This window comes from Chiloscyllium plagiosum, unplaced genomic scaffold, assembly GCF_037043375.1.
Source record: "Chiloscyllium plagiosum isolate Xiang-an unplaced genomic scaffold, Cpla_swu_hap1 HiC_scaffold_31, whole genome shotgun sequence".
NCBI classification, from domain to species: domain Eukaryota; kingdom Metazoa; phylum Chordata; class Chondrichthyes; order Orectolobiformes; family Hemiscylliidae; genus Chiloscyllium; species Chiloscyllium plagiosum.
The window spans coordinates 66,826,202-66,851,346 of NW_028270169.1; the positions used below are offsets into that span (position 1 = coordinate 66,826,202).

The 25,145-nt window shown below is 43.1% G+C and overlaps 1 long non-coding RNA gene across 1 annotated transcript in view; it reads left to right on the forward strand.

Annotated features, from left to right (window-relative positions):
* Positions 1–25,145, forward strand: part of LOC148141965 (uncharacterized) — a 40,512-nt gene that overhangs the window by 2,902 nt on the left and 12,465 nt on the right. The window contains exon 2 of the long non-coding RNA XR_015752259.1: positions 22,919–23,107. This is a non-coding gene — a long non-coding RNA (uncharacterized LOC148141965). The remainder of the gene's footprint in view (positions 1–22,918; positions 23,108–25,145) is intronic.

Genomic DNA, 25,145 nt, shown 5'->3' on the forward strand with positions numbered 1-25,145 from the left:
GTCTCGGTGGGCAGGAGGGTGGGCTCGCAACACATCGTCACCACCACCTCCCAGGAAGGGAGTACGGAGGCTCCCTTCTACACCTGCCCCTGTAAACAGCTCAGATACTGAAACTATTCTGTGATAGTTACTGCCCTCCCCACTTGTCCTGATATCTTCCACAATCTGTGCTCAAATACACCCAGGACCCTCTGCTCCTGCAGCCCCTTTATAATGGCACAGCCTGTTTTAAACTGTCTTTCATTGTCTTTCCTACCACAGTCCATCACCTCACACTGTTCTGCATTGATCCCCATCTGCCATCAACCTGAACACTACACCAACGTGTGATTGTCCTGTTAGAGTTCCACACTGTCCTCCATAGACTTCAGAGTTCTTTCAGGTTCGGTGCCATGTACAAACATTGAGATTGTCATAGCGTCACAGTCCCCATGAAGCAACTGAAATCCTTCCCCACTCACTAGTGTGAGCAAGTGAAATACTGATATATTCCCATGGACAGAGTTGAATAATGACATGCTGTCAATGTAGCAGCAAAAGTCCTGACCCATACGAGACAGAATAGATGAAATGTTGACAAACCACAGAGCAAGAGAAATCCGGATAGATTCCACTTATCGATAATCATCAGGGTATAATGTGATGAAGTTGAAAGTGTGTACTGTACCTTTAAGAGAGGGTGGATGCTGTTCTGAACTGAGAGCTTACACGCACCTGTGGTATGAGAGGATGGCAGACCCAGAAACAGTATATTACTACAGAGCTGGAGTCGGGTAATAAGCAGTTAAGAGAAAGAGGGTCCCAGAGTTGTGAATAGTTAATGTAAAATGTTCATTTTCAGAGTGAAAAAATAACTTGATGTTTTTATTTAAACAGTGGAATTTGGCAGGTCTGTCCCTCATATTTTAGCAGTTTACGAGGCGAATTGAGCATTTCTTTATGATCATTTAAGTTAACAGATGAGCTTCACGCCGTGCCCTAATCATTCCCGTGTGTGTATCTGTGTGTCTCTCTGTGGGGCAGGTCTGGCCATCTCTGTGGTGCTTTAAGTGATCAATGCCACCGTCTGCTGGCCTCCACACACCACTGCACAGGCATTGGTAGAGGGTGAAAACCAACAGGGAGACATTCAGAGAGGGGGAGGGAGAGGGCAGCTGCTCACAGCACCATCCAAACTGATGTCTTATCCATGTACTGATCTAAATGTCCTTTGAACGTTGTAACTGTCCCTGCTTTCACCACATCTTCTGGAAGTTCATTCCACACACAAGCCAGATTCTGCCCAAAATAATTACCTCTCATGACTTTTGTAAATCTTTTTCCTCGCACCTAAAATATTCCTCAGTTTTGAATCCCCAACTGTAGGGAAAATACATCAGCCCTTTACCTTATCTGTAACCCTCATGATTTTGTAAGCCTCTGTAAAGTTACCCTTTAATGTCATACTCTCCAGTGAAAAAAGTCCCAACCTATCCAACCTCTCCTTATAGCTCACTCCCTCCATTCCCAGCAACATCCAGGTTAATCTCTTCTCAACCCTCTCCAGCTTAATAATATCACAGTGAATAGTCAAGGTATTTTCTAAGGGTACGGGGAGTCCAAAACTAGAGGACATAGGCTTGAGATGAGAGGGATACATTTAAAAGTGACTTAAGGGGCAGCTTTTTCACCCAGAGGTGGTGTGCCTATGGAATGAGCGGGCAGGGTGACCAGACTGGACACAGTATTCCAGAAGAGATCTCACCAATGTCCTGTACAACCTCAACATGACATCCCAATTCCGAGAGTCAAAGGTCTAACCTATGAAGACAAGTGTGTTAAACACCTTCTTAACCACACTATCTGTAAGAGATGCAAATTAAAAAGAATTATACCTGACAGCCTAGGTCTCTGTCCTACAACAATGTCAAAGACCCTACTTTTAATTGTATAGATCCTACTCTTGTTTGATTTACCAATACCTGGCATTAATCCAAATTAAGCTCTACCTGCCACCCCTCTGCCCAGTGTGTGATATTACTGTCACCTCACCCTCCCACTTCAATTTTGAAATGCCCATCCCTCTCCAGGAAGCCTGCACACTCCGGCCTTGATTTTCACAAAGACCCTGAGCTCGGTTTGCCTGATATGATTCGGGGGAGGAGGGACATATTGCACAAACAATCAGTGGGGAGGTGAGGCTGGACATTAATCAGCGGCCTGGTATCATTTCATGGTTTTAGAAAGAGGCAGTCACACGTTAGAGGTGGGTAAGAGTGATCGGTGTTTTGTGACCAGAAATTAAACTCCTCCTTCATCTTGGTGTTTAGTAATAAATATCTATTCGTGGCCCTTCATTGGGCAGAGTGTGTCTGCAGGATTTCTTTCGCTAATATTGCAGACTACAGATAATAGCCATTAAAGATGGTCATAGTTAATTTCAATGGCATAGCACGTGCACTCAACATCCTACAGTTGAGACAAATATCTTGCATTTGTTTAACAATACAAAGTGTTTTGTGCAGTTCAGTAATGGTAACCTGATTATAAAAAATCCACACCGAGCTGAAAGCGGGCACTAAAATATGACTCAAAATCTGGGTATGGTAGTGTAGTGGGTTGTGTCCCTGCCTATGAGCCAGACCTTTGAATTTGATTCCAATTTCCTGAACTTGTGTGGTAGTGTTCCGAGCTCTGGAATGGATGGCCTGGATTCAAGTCCTGCCTATTGCAGAGGTATGTCACAGTATGTCAGAACAGGCTGATGAACAAACACACAGGAGAATAATGTTACAGCTTTATGGGTATTGCAGAGTGATGCTCGTGTCCCTACCTCCAGGCACAAAGGTCTAGGTGTAAAGCTCACAGATGTATCTCGTGGTACATCTGAACAAACTGATTAAAATGGATTTAGAATTGGTGACTTGATGGAGAAGGAAGAGGTGTCAGAATTGAATTTCAGAATTTAGTCCCAGGATGACTGAAAGTACAGCTATTCGTGTTGATTGGAGTCACATTTCGCAGCAGTAAAGGTTTATAAAATCCGAACGCTTATGGATAGGTTGAGTAGTCAGGGTTTTTCCCCAGGTTAGGGGCGTCCAAAACTAGAGGGCATTGGTTCAAAGCGAGAGGGGAAAGGTTTTGATGAGGCCTAAAATACACCTTTTCATGCAGAGGGTGGTGTGCGTATGGAATGAGCTGCCAGAGGAAGTGGAGGAGGCTGGTACAACTACAGTATGTAAAAGGCATCTGGATGCTTACAGACCTGCCGAGCTTTTCCAGCAATGTCTGTATTTCTTTAAAAAATGCATTCATTTTAACACAGTTATTCTGAATAACTTAAACATTTTACTTTTTAATGACGCAGGGCCACGCAAACATATTTCAAATTGACCGAGATCATTTTCTGCTAAGGGTATGACAGCAGCAATGATGCACCTACATGGAACAGGGAATGTGATTGAGACATAGTTTGGACAATGTACAAGGACACCTCACATGGTCCAGTTTGGGAGAGGATGATATTACTGTGTGATTCAGCTTAGAGAGAGAGAATATGTAATCTGCCCGAGAAGGAATGGCCTATTGTGCTATCTCTCCTTCATTGTTACTCATCACAGCAATGTGTGCGAGCTCAAAAAAACCTCGAAAGTCATTGCTACCATTCTTATTTTTATGGAACCCCTGCAGTGTTGAAACAGGCCCTTCAGCCCAACAAGTCCATACCAACCTTCCCAACCCATTCCCCTATATTTACCCCTAACTATTGCAACTAACCTAGAAATCCCTGAACACTACAGATAATTTAGCATGACTAATCCACCGAATCTACACGGTTTGAGCTGTGGTAAGAAACTGGATCACCCATTAGAAGTTCACACAAACAAGGGGAGAATGTGCAAACTCCACACAGACAGTCACCCAAGGCTGGAATCGGACCCAAGTCCCTGGTGCTGTGAGACAGCAGTGCTAACCACCGTGCTACCCTTTGCGTGATCCCTGACCAGAATTCATTGGAATCTACCCACTGCCTAAAGCAATGGGAATTCAGCCAAATCCAACTCTCCCAGGATGAAATCCCATTGCTAGCAGCTGTGCAAGTACAATATCTTCAGAAGCAGAATAACGTTTTGGACAATCTCGCAATTTTTCTTCTATGTCATGAGTTCCAATAATATCTGGACAAAGTTATTTCAAGTTAAAATTGCAGATATTTTGTTTATCAGTGTGTGTGTGTGTGTCAGCGTTTTTAGAAATCGAAATATTGATTATATATTTGCAATACCCAAACAGTTTCCCTTTCATCTTTCCATCATAGTTTGAGTAACATTGCTCTGGATCATAGACGTGTTGTTTTAGCAGATTAAAAAATCTATCCTGACTTGTTCCTAAAACTGACCCTGACCCAGTCTGAGACCGATATCATCGGCTATATCACCAACTTGGTTACATTTAACATTTGTTGTGAGCAGTGGAGGAGTGGGGCTAGATAAGGAAACAGTGACCCAAAAAGCCGGGGAACTATAGACCGGTGAGCCTGATGTCAGTGGTGGGTAAGTTATGGGAGGGGTTTCTGAGGGACACGATTTACATACATTTGGGAAGGCAGGGTCTGATCATGGTAGACAACGTGGCTTTCTGCATGGGAAATCATGTCTCATTAATTTGATTGAGTTTTATGAAGAGGTGACAAAGAAGATTGATGAAGGCAGTTTGGTAGACATTGTCAATATGGACTTCAGCAAGGTGTTCATTTAAAGAACAAAGACCAAAGAAAATTTACAGCCCAGGAACAGGCCCTTTGCCCTCCAATCCTGAGCCGATCCAAATGTACTGTCTAAATCTGGCGGTCAATTCCTAAACATCTGTATCCCTCTGATCCCCATCTACTCATGCATCTGTCCAGACGCATCTTAAATGAACCTATTGTGCCTTCCTCTATCATCTCTGCTAGCAACACGTTCCAAAAGCTCACCACCCTCTGGGTGAAGTACTTACCGCGTGTATCCCCCTTAAACGTTCCACCTCTCACTTTGAAAGCATGACCTCTCGTTATTGAATCCTTCACCCTGGGAAAAAAACTTGTCTGTGTGCACCCTGTCTTTTCCCTTCATGATTTTGGAAATCTCATTCAGGTCCCCCTTAATCTCATTTTATCGACTGAAAATAAACTTAACCTTCTCAGCCTCTCTTCATAGCTAGTATTTCATTCTGATTGGTTGACAGATTAGTAAGTTTCAGTCACATGGGATACAGAAGAAGCTAGTCACAATTGGTTTGAAGGAAGAGGGACATTTTTCAGACTGGAGGTTTGTGAGCAGCAGTGTGCTGCAAGAATCAGTACTGAGTTCACTGCATTTCAGCATTTATTTAAAGGGTTTATACGTGAATATTGGGGCCATAGTTAGTAGGTTTACAGATGGCATCAGAAAGGAGGTGTAATAGATTATCTCAGAGTACAACGAGACCACAATTAGATGGGAAAAAGAGGTAAGGAGTGACAGATGAAGTTTAATTTAGATAAGTACGAGGTTTTGCAATTTGGGAAGGCAAACCAGGGCAGAAATTATACACTTAATGGTAAGGTCCTGGGGCATGTTGTGGAACAAAGGGACCGAGGGCTGCAGGTGCATTGTTCCTTGAAAGTGGAGTCGCAGGTAGACAGAGTGGGACAGAACACATTTGGCACATTTGCCTTAATCAGTCAGAGCATTGAGTATAGGAGTTGGGGTGGTATGTTGCATCTGTACAGGATGTTGGTGAGGCCACTTTAAGAATACTGCGAACAACTCGGTTTTCTGCAGAAATGACTTACATGGATGTTTCAGGTCTGGAGGTTTGAGCTGTAGGGAGAGGTTTATTAGGTTGAGGTGTTTCCCCTGGAGTATCAGAGGTTGAGGGGTGACATTATACAGGTTTATAAAACCATCAGGGGCGTGGATATACTGAACAGCCACGTTCTGCTCCCCACAGGTTGAAGGGGCGAGGGCGATTGATTTAGAAGAGACCTGAAGATAAATTTTTCACACAGAGAGTGGTGTGTGTACAGAAAGTGCTGTCAGAGGAAGTGATGATGGCGGTTACAATCGCACATTTAAAAGGTATCTGAAGAGGAGGGATATTGGCCAAATGCTGGCAAATGCAACTAGATCAGATTTGATATCTCATCGGAGTGAACAGATTGGACTATCGGGTCTGTTTCCGTTCTGCATGTTTATGCAAGTGGTTTTAACTACCAGCTTGGTAACGCTCATTCAATCTCTCTCTTAAAAGAAACCAGGACAATAGAACCTCTTAAATCTGCAGCATTGTCACACTTGTCAGCACGTCGAGCTGTCAAACAGGAACTAGGGGTAACCAATTAGGTTCTTGGCCCTGTCCAATCAGACGAGGAAGAAGCCAATCAGTCCCTTGAGTCACTTACACAGGAACAGGAGGAGGCCATTCCCACCTCAATGCACTTACACGGGGGCAGAATGAGGTAATTTATGCTGATTCCTGATTAATGTCTTAGGCCCGAAACGTCGATTCTCCTGCTTCTCGGATGCTGCCTGACCAGCTGTGCTTTTCCAGCGATCGACGCTCTACTCTGATCTCCAGCATCGGCAGTCCTCACTGTCTCCTAATCGATGCTCTAACATGATGAACAAGTGGGGCAGAGGCTGCACAGACAGACTGCTCCACGTTGTTCCTCCTGGCTGTGTTGCTTATGATACACACGTGGGACTTTAACGTGGTTTTCTAGTGGTGAGGAGGGAAGCCATATGTCTTGTGTGAAGTCGCAAGAAGTAATCTTTCATCTCCAAGAAGACAGCCTGGTGTTCTCTGTGCAGGGTGGAAGCTGGTGGGAATGGCGACCTGTTTCAGATGGAAGGTATTGTGGCTGCTGTTGGGGATTGTGAGCAACCTGATGTTCAGTACGGATTCACACGCCAACTGCACAATAACATGGGGAGAGTTAATTTAGGCATATAAACTATTAGGAAAGTTACGTTAGACTGATGAATGGACTCTCTAAGTTCAAATAATGCTGATCTTGTTCATGTTGGTCTTATCGAGTGCACGTCCTGTTCAGAGTAACCTGTATGCCTTACTCTGTTCAAGTCTATTTCCACCCTATGATCTGCCTGGCCATACTTACTATGATCTGCCTCCACTGCTCATAAATAAAGTGTTTCCCTGTACTGAGGTACACGTGGCAATAAACCAAACCAATCAATCCTAGGTAAAGTATGGAATTTCTCACCCTGTCAATGTCTCTTTTGGAACAAAGTGATCGCTGCCACACCTCTTGTTTCAGTATCACCATTTCTTCATCTCTCACAGCCCTACAGATTAAACACAGCTTCTTCACTCTATCCTCATTTTACCATCACCCATGTCTGTGTTCAGGAGATCATTCCTTACAAAGGAGATCAAAACTGTACAGAGTGCCCCTCATGCTGTCCCAGCAAGGCTCTACAACAGCAGGAAGATGGCTTTACTTATGTACTTGAATCATCATACAATAAAGTACAGCATACCATTGACTGCACCCATTACTTACACAGGATTTGATTCGGAGCAGTCAGCATAGACTTGTGAGTGGAAGATCATGCTTCCTAAATGTGATAGAGTCCTTTTGTGAAGTGACCAAGAAGGGTGATGAGGGCAGAGCGGTAAACGTAGTCTCTATGGATTTTAGTAAGGCCTTTGATAAGTTTCCACATGGCAGGCTGTTCTGGAAGGTTCCATCACGTGGAATGCTGGAGGATTTGGCCAATTGGATACACAGTTGGCTTGTTGGTAGGAAGCAGAGGGTTTAGTGGAAGGATGCTTGTCAGACTGGAGGCTGGGTCCATAGCTGTTTGTTATCTATGATTTGGTTGAGAATGTACAAGACATGATTAGTAAGTTTGCAGATGACCAAATAAGTGGTATCATGATCAGTGAGGAAGTTTATCATAAATTGTAGCAGGACCTAAATTAGGTGGGCAAGTGGACCGAGAAATGGCAAATGGAATTTAATATAGATGTGTGAGGTGTTGCACTTTGGAATCTCAAATCAAGCTTGGAGTTTCATGATGTATGGGAGGGTCTTAAGGGGTGTAGTAGGCAAACAGACCTTGGCCTTAAGGTGCAAGTTTCCCTGAGAATGGAGTCTAAGGTAGACAAGGCAGTGAAAAAGACATTTGGCACACTGGCCTTCATCAGGCAGGACATTGAGTATAGAAGTTGGGAATTTATGTTGCAGTTCCGCAGGTCTTTTGTAAGGCCCCACTTGGAGTATTGTGTTCAGTGTTTGTTACTTTGTTATAGGGAGGATGTTATGAAATTAGAAAGAGTGCAGAAGAAATTTACAAGGACGTTGTCAGAACCCAATGGTCTGAGTTATAGGGAGAGGTTGGACAAGCTAGGAACTTTTCTTTAGAGTGTAGGAGCCTTAGGGGGGACTTTATAGAGCTGTATAAGATCATGAGGGGTATGGATAGGGTGAATGCTTTTTCAGTGTTTTCCAAGGTGTAGAGAATCGAGGACGAGATCTGATCAGTTTAAGGTTAAAGGGGAAGGAATAAAAGGGAACCTGAGGGGCCATTTCTTTACACAGAGGGCTGGTACGTGGATGAGCTGCCAGCAGATGTAGTTGAAGGGGGTATATTAACAACATTTCAAAAGCATTTGGGTAAATATGTGGATAGGAAAGAACTGGAAGGGTATGGGCCAACTGCAGGGAAATGGGGTTAGCGTGGATGGACATTTACAAGGTGGAGTCGAACCTTTCTAATAATTAAAACCAAACACCCAAAACGGCTCGCCTTACCTCGTATTCTGTTCAAATATTACTGGCACAGATCTCCTACATTCCACCATTTAAACAAAAATTAAAAAGTTAGTTTCTTAACTTTAATAGTGAACACTAAACAACAACTATTCACAAATGCAAGCCCCTCTTTTCTTAACTACGTACTATCTGACTCCAACTCTATAAAAGTATGCTATTTCAACAATCTACATATTAAACATTGTACTCTCAATACCACACAGTCTCCATCTACCCCGTTGTGTTCACTCTTCCAGCTGCTGATGTCCTAGGGTCATTTTTTTTTACTGCAATATGTTTGACATGAACATGTATCTTTGATAGAGAGTGTTTGAGATGGCCAGTTAGCGCTCCTGCTCTGCAGCAGTTATTCTGCTATTGGATGGCAGTGACTCTCCCTCTAGTGTTCAAGATCCTGTGTTTATATACTTCCCATATTATAATAAATCTCATACTTTCAAGGTGTCCAAACAATAATATCGAAATTCCATTGGCTTCTGGTCTGCTAAGCGTTATTTAAACTCTTTAATTGTATTTGTCAAAACAGCAACCAAAATTCAGGTAGCCATTTCCCAGCTAATGGTGACATGTGGGAGAGCCTGACCTTTAGCTGGTATCTGTGGCTGTACTTTCTATTCAGCAAAACCCGTTCTGTCTTAAAGTGACCAGACAGGCTTTCGGCTTCCTAACACCTCCCCACTTCAGAAATAAAATGAACCATCGGTATAAAAAGATGGCTTCATTTATTTTCCTTTAATTCTTAATCCCATTATTATGAAATACAAAAGTCATTAATCTAAGTTGTACCATTCATATCAATTCTGGACGCATATATAACACTGGCATAAGTCAAATTTTATCTAAACCGTTTTCTTTAAATTTGCGATAACACATCTGCTATCACATTTTTAGAACCTACAGCATGTACATTTTGTCGGTTTAACGTCGGTAACATAAGACTCCAATGAAACAGTCTCATACTTTGGCTTTAACTAGTCTTAAAAAATGCGGGAAGATTGTTGTTGTCCACAACCAACTCCGACAATTTATTTGTCATATAAACATTAAAACATTGTCAGGGCAATTCCAATCTCAATCATTCTTTTTCAGTAATGGAGATTTTGTATTTTTTTTCTGGTGGACATTAAGTTTTGTCAACAAGTAGCCAATTGGCCATTCAGTTCTATCATCATCTTTCTGTATCAATATATCTCCGACCCCTATATCCCGAGCATCAAACACAATTTTCAAAGGGTTTCAAAATATTTGGTGCAGCTAAAACTGGTGCGGTGATTAATCCTGCTTTAAAATTCTCAAAAGCCCCCTGGCATTGTTCTGTCCACCACAATTCTGTGTTCTTCTTTAATAAATCCATCAGTGGTGCCAATACGCTGCTGAAGTTTGGAACAAACTTCCGATAGAATCCACTCAGTTCCAAAAACCGAAGCACCTCTTTCTTCGAGGATGGTCGTGGAAATTCCTCAAAGCCCTTCGTCTTTGTGTTCCATGGAGTCAACCTTCCATGTCCAATGTAATGTTCCAAGAACGTCACCTCTGCCTTCATGAATTCTGTTGTCTTACAGTTTATTCCCAAGTTTGCTTCTTGTAATCGTTCAACATGGTCTGCCAACTGTAACACGTGAGCTTTCAATCACTTACTAAAGAACACTACATCATACAGATAAACTGCACAATTTGTTTATCTGACCACAATGCTGTTCCTGAGTCTTAAATGTGGCTGGAGCATTATTCATTAACATGGCATTCACGATAACGTTTTTGTCATATCTGGTATCTTTACCAGATAGGTTAACTGACTCAACATTTTTTTAATTTGAAAGTGGCGACTAAACCTGGCTTTGAAGGGATTTCCTACCACTGCTGGCAATACTAATACGTCATCTCCACGGGAAATCATCAAAGTTTCAGAGTTTTTACCTGCCACCTGCTTCGCTCTGTGCTGTGCCCTCTTCAGGTGCTGTTGAGCTAACTCACCTACTCCATCTAATCTCTCCCTCACCTCACATACATAATCCAAGTGTGAGATCTCCGACTTCGGTCTTGTCAATTAATATTTAATTAATTTCAATGGACCTCTCACTTCAGGTACGAACATTAACTTAAAGGAAGTAAACTGAGTAGATTTGTTTGGGGCATCTCTGATGGCAAGCAATTTAATGGGCACCTTTATCCCAATCATTCAGGCAATCCTGACAGGACTGCAGATGCAGTCTGAAAACTGTGTGGCTGGAAAAGCACAGCAGTTCAGGCAGAATCCGAGGGGCAAGAGAGTTGAAGTTTCAGGTACAAATGCTTCATCAGGAAAGTGGGGGCAAGGGACGGGCAAGGGGGCTGAGAAATAAATAAGAGATTGGGGATGGAGCTGGGTGGGAGGTAGTTTGGATGGTGATAGGTAGATACAGGTGGAATGTGATGGTGATTGGTCGGAGAGGAGGGTGAAGTGGATAGGTGGTAGGACAGCTGGAACCCTCAAACTGTAGAGCATCAAGTTGACTTCACCAAATTCCAAATCTCCCCTCCCCCAACCTCATCACTATTCCAACCGTTCAAATTAGCACCTCCCTCTTGAACTGTCCCAACTTTCCATCTTCCTTCCCACCTATCGACTCCACCCTCCACTCCGACATATCACTATCACTCCCAACTACATCATCCGATCACCTTCCCAGTGACCCTCCGGCCAGCCCAGCTCCTACTGTCCTATTTATCTTTCAGCCCCCTTGTCACCCCACCACATTCCTGACGATGGGTTTATGCCTGATATGTCGTTTGTTCTGCTCTTCGGATGTTCCCCGATCTGTTGCGCTTTTCCGGCACCTCACTTCTCAACTGTTAGAGACTGAGCAAATCCCGTATCTCACAAAATTATAATTTCTTATCCACACCTCCCTCTCCCCACTCCCCCATGTTTCTGAGTAAACTTTATCCACAGAGGCGAATTCTTTATGGAGATCAGGCACTGCCTCCATACCCAGCCCCTGCCTAGGACGTACACTCTCCTGCAGCTCCTCGGCTCCACTTGGCGTCTCCTTTACCGGTTTCACTAATGCCACTGGGCTTAACCTCTTTTACAACATCTTTTCCCAAAGTGACTTCCTTCAACGCCCAGCACTGTGTGTCCCAGCTTACTGCAGTGAAAACACCTTTTCCCAGTGCCCTTCTTAAACCATCAGCACTGTAATTTTATGTGTTCCGCTCCGTTATAGTGAGAACACCTGAGACCTTTCACCATCTTTCAACTCCTTGGGCTTCTTTTTACACCTGTAGTAAACTATTGCCATGTGATTTACTCTATGTCTTGGAGCGTAGGATCTCCCCTTCTCACAATTTCTATCCTTCACAGGATGAAAATCCTCCCAGAAGCTAAATTTCATCTCATGCACCAATGCATATTTACCTGCCATTTCTGCTGCGCTTCTCACTTCTTGAACTTTCTGTTAATTCACATGAATTCTTAACATCTCTGGGAGGGAGTCTTTAAACTTCTCCAGCAGAATAATGTCCCTTCGAGTCCCATTTTTAGACCCACACCCATGTATCAAAATTACTGTATTTAATTTTTCAAACTCAACATAACTCTGACCTCGTTCCGTCTCTATATTTCTGAACCTCTGTCTCTATGCTTCCAATACCAATTCATAAACACTCGAAATGGCCTGTTCGATATCTGCATAATCTCTTGACACCTCATCTGATAGCGCTACACATATCTCACTAACTGTGCCCACCAGCTTAGTCTGAACTAGCGTCACCCACAAGTTCACTGGACACACCATCTGCCCTGCCAATATTACCAATGTAATAAAATAAGTTTTGACATCTTTCTCACCAAAATATGGCAATGTATTAACATAGTTGTATAAATCCCTACGTCCTCCCCTCATCTCCATCCTGCTAATTTAACTTTCTTATCTAATAGAACATAGAACATAGAAGAATACAGCGCAGTACAGGCCCTTCGACCCTCGATGTTGCGCCGATCCAAGCCCACCTAACCTACACTAGCCCACTATCCTCCATATGCCTATCCAATGCCCGCTTAAATGCCCATAATGAGGGAGAGTCCACCACTGCTACTGGCAGGGCATTCCATGAACTCACGACTCGCTGATAAAGAACCTACCCCTAACATCTGTCCTATACCTACCCCCCTTAATTTAAAGCTATGCCCCCTTGTAATAGCTGACTCCATACGTGGAAAAAGATTCTCACTGTCGACCCTATCTAAACCCCTAATCATCTTATACACCTCTATCAAGTCACCCCTAAACCTTCTTTTCTCCAATGAAAACAACCCCAAGTGCCTCAGCCTTTCCTCATACGATCTTTCTGCCATACCAGGCAACATCCTGGTAAACCTCCTCTGCACCCGTTCCAGTGCCTCCACATCCTTCCTATAGTATGGCGACCAAAACTGCACACAATACTCCAGATGCGGCCACACTAGAGTCTTATACAACTGCAACATGACCTCAGGACTCCGGAACTCAATTCCTCTACCAATAAAAGCCAGTACGCCATATGCCTTCTTCACCGCACTATTTACCTGGGTGGCAACTTTCAAAGATTTGTGTACATGGACACCAAGATCCCTCTGCTCATCCACACTACCAAGTATCCGACCGTTAGCCCAGTACCCCATCTTTTTATTACTCTTACCAAAGTGAATCACCTCACACTTAGCTACATTGAACTCCAGTTGCCACCTTTCTGCCCAGTTCTGCAGCTTATCTATATCCCGCTGTAACCTGTCACATCCTTCCTCACTGTCTACAACTCCTCTGACTTTTGTATCATCTGCAAACTTGCTCACCCAACCTTCTAACCCCTCCTCCAGGTCATTTATAAAAATGACAAACAGCAATGGTCCCAAAACAGATCATTGCGGAACACCGCTAGTGACGGCACTCCAAGATGAACCTTTGCCATCAACTACTACCCTCTATCTTCTTCCAACCAGCCAACTCCTAATCCAAACCTCCAACTCACCCTCAATGCCATACCTCCGTATTTTTTGCAGTAGTCTACCATGGGGAACCTTATCAAACGCCATACTAAAATCCATATACAACACATCTACTGCTTTCCCCTCGTCCACCTCCTTAGTCACCCTCTCAAAGAATTCAACAAGGTTTGTGAGGCAAGACCTGCCCTTCACAAAACCATGCTGACTATCCTTGATCACATTATTCCTATCCAGATGTTCATAAATCCTATCCCTTACAATTCTCTCTAAGATTTTGCCCACAACAGAAGTGAGACTCACCAGCCTATAGTTACCAGGGTTATCCCTACTCCCCTTCTTGAACAAGGGAACCATATTTGCCAGCCTCCAATCTTCTGGCACTACTCCTGTAGACAACGAGGACATAAAAATCAAGGCCAATGGCTCTGCAATCTCTTCCCTTGCTTCCCAGAGAATCCTAGGATAAATGCCATCAGGCCCAGGGGACTTATCTATTTTCACCCTTTCCAGAATTTCCAACACCTCTTCTCTACATACCTCAAAGCCATCCATTCTACTTAATTGTGACTCAGTACTCACATTGACAACAATGTCCTGTTCCTGATTGAATACTGACGAAAAGTATTCATTCAGTGTCTCCCCAATCTCTTCAGCCTCCACACGCAACTTCCCACTACTATCCTTGACTGGACCTATTCCTACCCTAGTCATTCTTTTATTCCTGACATACCTATAGAAAGCCTTAGGGTTTTCCCTAATCCTACCAACTAAGGACCTTTCATGTCCCCTCCTTGCTGCTCTTAGCTCTCTCTTCAGGTCCTTCCTGGCTACCTTATAACTCTCAATCGCCCCAATTGAACCTTCACGCCTCATCTTTACATAGGCCGCCCTCTTCCATTTAACAAGGGATTCCAATTCCTTATTAAACCACTGCTCCCTCACACGACCCTTTCCTCCCTGCCTGACGGGCACATACTTATCAAGGACACTCAATAGTTGCTCCTTGAACAAGCTCCACATATCAATTACACCCTTGCCTTGAAGCTTACTTTTCCAGGCCACACATCCTAAGTCATGCCTCACCGCATCATAATTTCCCTGCCCCCATCTATAACTCTTGCCCTGTAGTGCACACTTATCCCTCTCCATCACTAGAGTAAAAGTCACCGAATTGTGGTCACTGTCCCCAAAGTGCTCACCTACCTCTAATTCTAACACCTGGCCTGGTTCATTACCCAGAACCAAATCCAGTATGGCCTCACCTCTTGTTGGCCTATCTACATATTGTGTCAGGAAACCCTCCTGCACACATTGGACAAACACTGACCCATCTAACGAACTTGAGCTATAGCTTTCCCAATCAATATCAGGAAAGTTAAAGTCCCCCATAACAACCACCCTATTACTTTCACTCTTCTCTTGAATCGTCCTCGCAATCCTTTCTTCTACGTTTCTAGGACTATTAGGAGGCCTGTAAAAAACTCCTAACAGGGTGAGCTCACCTTTCCTATTCCTAACCTCAGCCCAAACTACCTCAGATGGCGAGTCTTCATCCATCGTCCTTTCAACAGCTGTAATACTATCTTTGACAAGCAATGCCACACCTCCCCCTCTTTTATCCCCACCTCTGACCCTACTAAAACATTTAAACCCTGGAACCTGCAACAGCCAATCCTGTCCCTGTTCTACCCATATCTCCGTAATAGCCACAACATCGAAGTCCCAGGTACCAACCCGCGCTGCAGGTTCACCTACCTTATTTCGTATACTTCTTGCATTGAAGTATACATACTTCAAACCACTTTCCTGTTTACAATTGATTGAAATTGATGCCATGTTCCTAACCTCCCTACACTCCAAGTCCTGCACCCTAAAGCTACAGTCTGGGTTCCCATGCCCCTGCAGAGTTAGTTTAAACACCTGGCCTGGATTTTAAATTGTCTCTCTTTCTTTTTCGTCTCTTTCTATTACTCTTTTTATCTCTCTCACTCTTTCTGTCTCTTTCTTTATCTTCTAACTCCAGTTGCCATATTTGCAATTTACGTTTTTCTCACTCGACTGCCGTTGCCTGTTTGTCTGATACATCAAAGTGCTTGACCAATTCCATTACAATTTCAGCTTTACATTTGTCCCTGGTGAAACCCAATTCTAATCTATTTGTTAATTCTAAAAGTCTGCCCTTCCTATGTCTGTCTAAACTTTCTTGGCTAACTTGGGAATCATCTTCAAACCCCAAAACCTCTTTAGCAATGTTAAAAGCCATTTCTTTTAATTTTACCAACGACAAGGAAACAAAATTAAATGATTTTCTCACTTGTTTTATTTAACTGTCAAGTGATGGAATCTGCTGGGACCTTTTGTACACCAAATCTGTTCAAATTCCATACGACAAGCCCTAAAACTGTTATGCTGTCGATGTCGAACCCGTCTGTTAATTAAAACCACACACCTAGAAAAGCTCACCTCGTCTCGTAATCTGTTCAAATATGAGTGACAGAGAAGTCCCAAATTCCACTATCAAAAGAAAAATAAAAATGTTTATGTATCTGGGCTTGAAGGTTTGTTTTCAAATGATTCGTCACCATGACTTGGTAACATCATCAGTGACAGTATCCGGTGATACACTGATGGTATGTCCTGCCTCTCTGTTTCTCGGTTTTGGTTTCTTCAGCTGGGTCATGTCATTTCCAGTTCTTTTTTTCAAGGGAAGGTAGATAGGATCTAAATTGCTGTGTTTATTAATGTACTTCTGGTTAGATGGCCATGCCTCTCAGAACCTTCGTGTGTGTCTTTATTTTGCCTGTCCTAGGATGTGTGTGTAGTGCCAGTCAAAGTGGTGTCCTTCTTTGACTGTATGTATGGAAACTAGTGATAGTGGGTCATGTCTTTTGGTGGCCAGTTGGTGTTCATGTATCTTGCTAGCACGACAAAGGAGAGTTTGAAATGGAGGAAAAATGATTTTATATACACTGTTTAATCAGTGTGTGTTCAGAAAAGGAAGATTGTTCATATGTGTCCAACACATTCTGAATGAACAACGGAGACACAGTTAACGAAAAATGGTGCACATGATGTGTAACATTTACAAAGCATTAAAACATTATTTGATCCTCATCTGAAGTTATATGTTCCCCTTCTCTCAATGTTCCCCCTTTTCTGGGATTCCCTACTCCTGTCTCTCATTCTTAGCAGGATGTGTGTTATAAATCTTGCTTATGGTGTCCCAATTTATTTCAGTTAATCCCCTTACTATCAGGAATTAAATATATTGGCCTGTTGGGTTCTTTCCAAAGCTAGTAGCTGTCATATTATTGGAGAGAAAAATTCTGGCATCAGACCCAGCATTTGAACACATTACTCTGTTGTCCATGCACTGTACAAAGGACCACAGCACACAGGAATTGCCAAAAATACATCTACTTCTTGCGATAATCTAGTTTTCGCATTTCTCACTCTCCACATCTATATCCTCTCTCTCCTTCTCTCTTTGTATCTAGTTAAGAAATCCCCCAATTATTCTTCGTGTCCCTTCTCTCGAAACTCCTTCTTTCGGTTTATATCTGTTGCTCTCTTCTTGATGTAATGTGATTATAATTGAGCAATGTAACTACAAAGATATTCGGGAGGAGCTGGCCAGAATTAATTGGAAGGGGAGCCGAGCAGGAAAGACCATTCCCTTATCTGTGGATAATTCAGAAGATAATAAAATTCATCCCAAAGAAGATGAAACATACACATGGGAAGAGAAAGTGAGGACTGCAAATGCTGGGGATCAGAGCTTAAAAATGTGTTGCTGGAAAAGCGCAGCAGGTCAGGCAGCATCAAAGGAGAATCGACGTTTCGGTCATAAGCCCTTCTACAGGAATGAGGAAGGAGTGCCAAGCAGGCTAAGATAAAAGGTAGGGAGGAGGGTCTTGGGGGAGGGGCGTTGGGAATGTGATAGGTGGAAGGAGGTTAAGGTGAGGGTGATAGGCCAGAGAGGGGGTGGAGGTGAAGAGGTCGGGAAGAAGATTGCAGATCAAGAAGGCGTGCTGAGTCTGAGGGTTGGGACTGAGAAAAGGCGGGGGGAGGGGAAATGAGGAAGCTGGAGAAATCTATATTCATCCCTTGTCGTTGGAGGGTTCCTAGGCGGAAGATGAGTTGCTCTTCCTCCAGGCGTCGTGTTGCCATGGTCTGGCGATGGAGGAGGCCAAGGACCTGCATGTCCTTGGCGGAGTGGGAGGGGGAATTAAAGTGTTCAGCAACGGGGCGGTTGGGTTGGTTGGTGGGGTGTCCCAGAGGTGTTCTCTGAAACATTCTGCAAGTAGGCGGCCTGTCTCCCCAATATAGAGGAGGCCACATCGGGTGCAGCGGATGCAGTAAATGATGTGTGTGGAGGTGCAGGTGAATTTCTGATGGATATTGAAGGATCCCTTGAAGGCACCTTCCCCTGCAACCACAGAAAATGCAAAACGGGCTCCCACACCTCCCCCCTCACTTCTCTCCAAGGCCCCAATGTCAGGTTTGTCCTTTATTTGGTAAGGAGACCAAAACTGCACGCAATACTGCACAATGTTCGAGATGGGGGCTCACCAAGGCCATGTACAGCGGCACTAAGACCCCCTTACTCCTGGACTCAAATCCCCCTGAAATGAAGTTCAACACCATTTATCTTCCTAACTGCTTTCTGATCCTGTAATATTGCTTTTAGTGACTGTTGTAAAGGGAAATCCAAATACGTTTCAATGTTACAGCTACCCAACTGGTGCGTCTATGTACACTGGTAAATGTCCCAATTCCATTCCTAGCATTGACTCCTGGCTTCAGAACTCACTGCCCTGTATGGACGGCGGAGCTCGGTGAAGAATGAAACAAATAGATGGCGTAAGTCCCTTTCTAGAGTAACATTTTCCAACCTTTTCAAATGCACTTTGGAAGAAGGAACCAGACAGGGGAGGACTCAATGAATGGCAGCACACTAGGACGCTCAGAGGGTGCTTCTCCACACATCCCTGAATGTGACTGGACAGGGTAATACTTTAGTTGTGAAAGCATAGGGGCCCATAAACATAGCCTTCATTCATCGAGGCATAGATATGTTATGCCAAGATGGAATACTGCGTGTAGTTCTGAGAGCCACATTACAGTAAGGATGTGATTGTACTGGAGGGAGTGCAGAGGAGATTCACCAGGATCTTCCCTGGGATGCACCATATCAGCGATGGAGAGAGGCTGGATAAGCTCGGGTTGTTTACAGTGGAGCAGAGAAGGCTGAGGGGACATGATTCAGAAGGATAAGATTACGAGGGGCATGGACAGTGTGGATAGACAGCAGCTGTTCCTTTTAGTCAGAGAGAGAAGAACAAGGGGAAGCACATTCTTAAAGTGAAGGGTTTGAAATTTGGAGGGGATTTGAGGATCGTTTTGCACCGAGGGTTTTGGGGTCTGGAATGTACTATCGTAGAGGGAGTTGTCACGGGTAACCTCACAGCTGTTACAAAGTGCTTGGGACTAACTCTTGAAGTGTCAGAACATTCCCAGCTATGGGGCTCGTTTAGAAAAGTGAGACTAATGTAGACCGTGCTGTATTTCTGATGGTGCAGAGTCAATGCTGCTGTGAGTGCATGGTTGTATAAGGTCAATCATTGAGAAGCTTACAACAGGAATTGATGGGTTTCAGAACACTCTATATGCACAAGGGTTATAAGAGTGAACTTGTAACCGCTTCATAAAGCATGTCAATGGCAAAATTAAGTCAAAACAACGTGCAGCTTCGTTACAGTCTGAAACCACAAAATGGAGAATGGAGAAGAGGGAAATGGCAGAACTATGCAGCAAATATTTCAGTTATGTCTTCACAGAAGCAAACAAAACGAAAGGCAATCTTCCCAGGAATACTAGGAAACTTTAATTTGGTGAGAAGAAAGGGAATAGAATGAAATTAGCAAATAAACGTTATGGAGAAAGTAATTTAACTGAAAGTAATAGGCTGAGGCAAAGGCAACAGAGATTTATCAAATGGGAATCATATTTGAGAAACTGACTTTCAGCAAAACTATGGAGAAGCAATCAATGCAATACGATTGGATTTTCAGAAAGCTTTTTGATAAAGCCCCAAGCCTATTATGCAAATTAGAAACATATGAGATTGGGGCTAATAGAAGGGCATGGTTTTAGAATGGGAGAGCTAACAAGAAACAGTGAGTAGGAATAAAACAATGTTTTTTTAGAGCGTAGTACTCGGGAGTATAGCAGGATTCAGTGCTTGGGCCCTAGCTATTTCAAACACACATCAAAGTTTTGTTTGATGGAATAAAATGCAATATTTCCAATCCTGCTGTCGGCACTAATCAATGTCGGATTGTAAGTGGATGAGGAAGATGAAAGAAAAGCTCCAATGTGACTGAGGCAAGTGGAGTGCCTGTGCAAATATGGGGCAATGAAGAGCAATGTGGGTAGATGTGACGTTGTGCCCTTTATAGGAAAAAAGAGCACGGCAGCCAACCATTTGAAAAGCCCTTATAATGGATGCCTAGATGCATGTTTACGGGCCCCGATGCTTTCTCAACTTGTGTATTACCCTGTCCAGTCACATTCAGGGATGTGTGGAGAAGCACCCTCTGAGCTTCCTAGTGTACTGCCATTCATTGAGTCCTCCCCTGTCTGGTTCCGTCTTCGAAAGTGCATCACCTCATATTTATCAGGGTTACGGTCCATCGGCCAATTATCTGCCCATCTGACCATTCCATCTGTATCTTCCTGTAACATAAGACCTTCCTCCTCACTGCCAACCTCCGGCCAATCTTTGTGTCCAACTTGCTTATCTCACTCTCCCCACCCCCGTCCATATTCACAGATACACCATTTATGAGTACCACAAATTATAAGGTTAAAGATCACAGAATACTAGACTATAGTCCAACAGGTATATTCAGAGACATTAGCTTTTGAAGTGTTGCTTCTTCATCAGGTGGTTGTGCACTTTGAAAGGTCATGCCTCCGAATAAACCTGTTGGCCTATAATCTGGTGCTGTGTGATTTTTAACCTTTTCCACCCCAGTCCAACACCAACACCTCCGAATCACAAATAATAAGGGAAACGACACTGATTTTCGTGGTATACCATTGGGCACCAGCCTCTAGTCAAACAAACAGCCTTCTTCCACCACCCTCTGTCTCCTACCACTAAAGTTGATTTAGATGCAACTTGGCAAGTCATTAATGGGTCCTACCTGTTCCCTGATTATTCTTTTCTGATTGACACTGCAGATTATATGGGGATTCGCCCTAATCTTGACCTGCCGGAAGGTTTCAATTCCCCTGTGTTAGTCAGTCCTCTACGACTGAAGAATCTCCTCCTTATTGCGGACTTTAATAGCCTGTCCCTTATCTTGCCATTATTTGTCTTAAATGTGGAGTAGACAGATAGGGAAGCATTCTGTTTATTTCCACCTTGTCATATGTTTAGTGAATTTTCTAAATTTCACTGTGATCATCTCTCATTCTTTGAAACTCTAAAGATCATAGGTCAAGTTTCCTCATCAGGCAATCTCACCACCTGTGGGATTAATCTGGAGAATGTCTATTGCACTTTCTCTGTGGTCAGTATATTCTTTCTCAGATTAAGACACCAACCCTGTACACAATAGTCCAGGTACAGTCTCACCAACCCTGTACAAAATACTCCAGGTACAGTCTCAACAACGCTGTACACAATACTCCAAGTACAGTCTCACCAACCCTGTACACAATAGTCCAGGTACAATCTCACCAATCCTGTACACAATACTCCAGGTACAGTCTCACCAACGCTGTACACAATACTCCAAGTACAGTCTCACCAACCCTGTACACAATAATCCAGGTACAGTCTCACCAACCCTGTACACAATACTCCAGGTACAGTCTCACCAACCCTGTACACAATACTCCAGGTACAGTCTCACCAACCCTGTACACAATACTCCAGGTACAGTCTCACCAACCCTGTACACAATACTCCAGGTACAGTCTCACCAACCCTGTACACAATACTCCAGGTACAGTCTCACCAACCCTGTACACAATACTCCAGGTACAGTCTCACCAACCCTGTACACAATACTCCAGGTACAGTCTCACCAACCCTGTACACAATACTCCAGGTACAGTCTCACCAACACGCTGTGAAACTACTTCAGCATTTTGTTGCATCGATATTCTGACTCCTTTCATTGAAGGTGAACCCAACTTTAACTTGCCACTTACATACATTGTTCCCAATACCCTTCAAAACATTCCGAAGTTATGAGGTATCATTTCTCTGTCAAAAATGTATACTAATTCTCTCCAATGTTGCTGTTAATTTCTACATGTCCAATATTGCATCCTGTCTCATAGAATCCAAACGTTTCTCTACAGATATCAAGTTAATTGGTCTGCATTTCTTCACGCTATCACTTTTTCCCTTTCCAGGTGCTTGGATCCATTCCATTCATCTGCCTACCAACTTTGGATCACGTTTATTACCTTACATTTATCTACAATGGCTTTCCCCCCTCTGTGGAATATACAGGAAAATAAAACACAGCCATTGGCAGTGCAATTAATACTTCAATGCTGATTTATTTCTGGCATTTTGAAATGAATTACATTTGTTTCGTTAGACATGGCAATGCTTAATCCAGCTACAAGTTCTAGTACTACCTTGTTACTAATATGAATTGACTGTGTATTTAGTTCCTCAATGATCACTTGGTATTTCTAGATGATTTTCTGGGTCTTTCTTCATGATGACAAATGCAGAGTAACGGTTATTTTCTCGGCCATTTCCCTGTTCTCCACAATAAACTCTCCTCTCCCGATTACAAATTTCCACATTTGACCTTACTTTTGGGTTTTTTTTCCCATGAAATACAGATTGTAGATTTTTGCAGTCCCTGTATTCCTGCGTGTGAGCATGCAAGTTCGCTTTTTGATTTCCTTATCATTTTCATCGCCCTCCTTGTCTGGATTGTAAATTTCTCACATTTCTCAGGTTTCCACAATGTCTTCTTCTGAAGTCACTTCCTATAGTTAAAATAATCTTCAATTTGTTATGTTAACCATCATTAAGTCACTTTATCACTCTTTGGTGTTTTTACATTAAAGAAATAGACTTTTGTTTCAAACTTTGCCGTATTTCTATAAAACAGATATATCGAAGAACATTGCAAGAAGACAGAGAAGAGATTGCGGGGGCCTGGCTGATATTTCTACATCATCGCTGGCCATGGATGATATCCCGGATGACTGGAGGACAGAGAATGCTGTGCCCTTATTCTGGAAGGGCTACAAAGAAAAACTTGGGAATTATAGACCAGTAAACTGGACATCTGTAGTAGGTAAGGTACTTGAGAAGATTCTGAGAGATAAGATATACATACATTTGGAAAGGCAGGCTGTGATTAGGAGCAGTCAGCATGGCTTTGTGTACGGGATAGCGTGGCTCACAAATCTTTTAGAGTTCTTTGATGAAGTGACCAGCAACATTGACGAGAGCAGGGTGGTATACGTAGTCCAATTGATTTTAGTAAGGCCTTCAATAAGGGTTCTCACGGTACGCTGCTCTGGAATGTTAGATTGCATGGAATGGAGTGGGAACATGGCAAATTAGATACAAAATTGTCTTGATGGTAGGAAGCAGAGAGTAATAGTGGAAGGATGCTTGTCGGTAGGAGTCCTGTCACTAGTGGAGTGCCTCAGTGTTCGGTGCTGGGACTATTACTGTTTGTTTTATATTTAATGATTTAGTTTATAATGTACAAGGCATGATTAGTAAGATTGAAGATGACACTAAATGATATGGTCTCGTGGATAGTGAGGGAGATTATCAGACATTGCAGCAGGACCTTGAACATTTGGGGGTGTGGGCCAAGAAATGGCAAATGGAGTTAATGTGGATAAATGTGAGTTCTTGCATTTTCCTATGTCAATTCAAGGTCGGAGTTTCATGGTGAATGGTTGTGTCTTAAGGAGTGTTTTGAAACAGACAGACCCTGGAATTCAGGTGCATGGTTCTCTGAAAGTTGATTCAGAGATAGACAGGGCAGTGAAAAAGGCTTTTGTCACACTGGACATCATCAGTCTGGGCATTGAATATCGAAGTTGGGGAGTTATGTTGCAGTTATACAGGATGTTGGTGAGGCCATACTTGTCGTGTTGTATTCAGTTTTGTTCACTTTGCTAAGGGAAGGATCTTATTAAACTGGAAAGAGTGCACAAGAAATTTACATGTAAGTTGCCAAGGACTCTATGGTTGGATTTTAAGGAGAGGTTGGACAAGCTAGGAATTTTTAACTTTAGAGTGTATGAGACTGATGGGGATCTGATAGAAGTGAATAAGATCATGGGAGGCATGAACAGAGTGAATGCACTCAGTCTTTTTTCCCTAGGGTTGGGCAATCATGGACTAGAGGGCATCACTTTAAGGTCAGAGGAGAAAGAATAAAAGGGAACCTGAGGAGCAATTTTTTTACACACAGGGTGGTACGAATATGGGATAAGCTGCCAGTGGAAGTTGTTAAGGTGGGTACATTAACAACATTTAACAGGTATTTGGACAAATACTTGGATAGGAAAGGATTAGAAGGATACCGGGCAAAAGCAGGGAAATGGGATAAGTGTGAATGGACATTTTGTTCGGAATGGACCACCTTGGGCCGAAGGGAATATTTTTGTACTGTAGGACTCTATGACTCAAATAACCATTGTTTGTCTCTCACAGAACGTTATATTGCACTTTTACAATTCACTGGAACGAACTTGACACTCTCCCATCCAGGCTTCCTCGATGTTTGACTATAATGATCAAAATCTCTATATTGCTTCACAATTCCTCAAAGATGCTTCAGTACATGGTTAGTAGTTAGTCCTCCTGACCACACAACACCAAATCAGAAATAACCTGCTCTCTAGTTTGGTTCACAGCCTCCTCTCCAACTACCTGATATACACTTATGGAATTTATTTTTTCACAACATGAGCAGTCACTTAGTTAATGCAGTTTCGATGCAACTTGACACCATCCAGTATTACTGCAGCACCCACGAATACTTGTTACTCATTTACAGGATGAAGGTGTCCCATTTATAACCAGCATTTATTGCCCATTGCAGAGGGCAGTTAAGAGTCAACAGCGTTGCCTTGGGTCTGGAGTCACATGCAGGCCAGACCAGGGAAGGACAGCAGTTTCCTTCCCTAAAGGACATTAGTGAACCAGATGAGTTTTTCCAATAATCGACAATGGATTCCTGGTCATCATAAACCCTTGATTCCAAATACTTATTGAATTCAGATTCCACCATCTGCCATGCCAGGGTTCGAATTGGGGTACTCAGAACATTACCTGGGTCTCTGGGCTAAGATACCAGCAGTAATATC